Genomic DNA, 2,631 nt, shown 5'->3' with positions numbered 1-2,631 from the left:
TGGCTCGAAGCCGAAGCATGTGCATGTGACAACTGTCCAACTTGCACCATGCTGATAGCAATGGCAGAGGATAAGAAACACCAGAAAATTACAACAAGCAGTGCACTAAAATGGATTTCTAAGTACTTCTTTTGGGTACCTAAAGTTACATATTTTATGTTCATTGAACATAAAAGACCTGATTTTAAAACCTCATAGCCAGTCAGAGCTCCTATGGATTATGAGACTGCTGCACACACAGTAAGACCCTTTTGTGGTGGTAGCTGCCAATCACAGTTTTCACAGTATACTCCCAGTGAATGAAAAATCCATCCCATTAGGATCTCCACTGTTCTCTTAAGACAAAAGGCAAGTAAAATGGCTTACTTGTCTCTCTATGGATTCAAAAAATGTCAGAAACGAGTGGTTTTCCAAAATCTAACTTTGCAGATCACCAGATCTCTGGTGCAAACCATACGTAGGGGCTGGGGGGATTTCAAAGGAACCATGTCTTTCAGAAAGAGTGAACATTAAAAGAGCAGCAGGCTGCTATAAGAAAGTGCTTTTTCCCTGGCCTCAGGTTCTTCTCCCTCCAATTTATATAGCCCAGCTTAGCAGCACAAGTAGAGAAGAACTCAAGGTATGTATCCAACCAAAAGCCTTCCAGATTCTTTCCCTCCGTGAGCTGTAGCTTACTGATGAATTTTATTCACTTAACTCAGTATGTGTCGTGGTTTAAACCCAGTCAGGTAACTTGTTCACTCACTTCCAGTGAGTGGTGCCGAGCTGACAACAATCGAGGTCCGTGTCCATCTTCCCCCCCCCCCTGCACCGGGGCTCGCCCCTTCCCCGCTCCCGGAGGAACGGGGAGGAGGATCGAGAGGGTGCAACTCCTACGGGTTGAGACAAGAACAGTCCAGCAACAAATCACCACCACTACTATCAGCTAAAACAATGATAAGGGAAAATAACAAGGGAAGCGAATACTGATACCACCGGCCAAGAAAGCGAGTTCCACCCGGAAGCCCCTGTCCTTCCGGGTAACTCCCAGTTACCCCCCACCCCGGGCATGACGTGCTGTGGTATGGAATACCTCCCCGGCTAGCCCGGGTCAGGCGCCCTGTCTCTGCTTCCTCACAGCTTCCCCTCCTCCCTGGCAGAGCATGAGCCTCACAGAGTCCTTGGTCAGGGTAAACATCACTTAGCAACAACCGAAAACATCGGCTTCACCAACACTGTTCTCAAGCTAGAAGTCAAAACACAGCACTGCACCAGTTAACACAAAGGAAAAACATGACTGCTACTGCTGAACCCAGGACATTATCCACCCCTTATTCCATACCATTCACGTCGCGCTCAGATCCCACATTTTCAATACACCATCGCTCTCCCATATATACACATCCATATACATACAGACCAAGAGGAAAAAATCATTTTCTTAGTGCATGGACCAATCCCTATAATGCTGCCGAGTCCATTCGGTCCATGATGTTCAAAGTTCATTCTCTGTTGGGATGATGGCTGGAGGGAAGTCAGGGCCAGTCGCTGGTGACCTGGAGACATCTAGTTGATGGGCTATAAAAGCATTACACAGCAGGTAACAGCATACAATTGAGTTCACTGGCTGTTTTCCCCTAAAATCAAATCCCCTTGAGGTATACATCGGACTTCCCCATCTTCCCGCATTACCCACCAAGTATATCCAGGTCCCTGAGCAAAAGCAATCCCATGAGTGGGTTTGCCTTTACCTGAAGCAGGAATAACCCAGACTGTCTTCCCCAGCAAATTCTTCATATACACCACGGGAACTTTGTCCCCCTCTACAATATGTAAAAGTTCTGACTGGGCTGGGCCCTGTTGGCAGATCCTCTGGTGTTGACCAACCAGGTGGCCTTTGGTAAGTGTGTATCCCAATGCTTGAAAGTTCCCCCACCCATTGCTCTCAGTGTAGTTTTTAACAGCCCATTGTACCGTTCGATTTTCCCAGAGGCTGGTGCATGGTAGGGGATGTGATATACCCACTCAATGCCATGCTCTTTGGCCCAAATATCTATAAGGTTATTCCGGAAATGAGTCCCATTGTCTGACTCAATTCTCTCTGGGGTGCTGTGTCGCCACAAAATCTGTTTCTCAAGGCCCAGGATAGTGTTCCGGGCAGTGGCATGGGGCACAGCGTATGTTTCCAGCCACCCGGTGGTTGCTTCCACCATGGTAAGCACATGGCGCTTGCCTTGGCGGGTTGGTGGCAGTGTGATATAGTCAATCTGCCAGGCCTCCCCATATTTATACTTCAACCATCGTCCTCCATACCAAAGAGGCTTTAACCGCTTGGCTTGTTTAATTGCAGCACATGTTTCACACTCATAAATAGCCTGGGCAATAGTGTCCATTGTTAAGTCCACCCCTCGGTCACGGGCCCATCTATATGTTGCATCTCTGCCCTGATGGCCTGAAGTGTCATGGGCCCACCAGGCCAAAAATAATTCACCTTTATGTTGCCAATCTAAGTCCATCTGAGCCACTTCAATCTTAGCCGCTTTATCCACTTGTTGGTTGTTCTGGTGTTCCTCAGTGGCCCGACTCTTGGGTACATGGGCATCTACATGATGTACCTTCACCACCAGGTTCTGCACCCTGGCAGCAATATCT

Source organism: Pezoporus wallicus, unplaced genomic scaffold, assembly GCF_028554395.1.
Source record: "Pezoporus wallicus isolate ANWC-B61680 ecotype Strahan unplaced genomic scaffold, APGP_CSIRO_Pwel_v1 contig_6520, whole genome shotgun sequence".
NCBI classification, from domain to species: Eukaryota; Metazoa; Chordata; class Aves; order Psittaciformes; family Psittacidae; genus Pezoporus; species Pezoporus wallicus.
Note: the sequence above shows the minus strand (reverse complement) of the source record.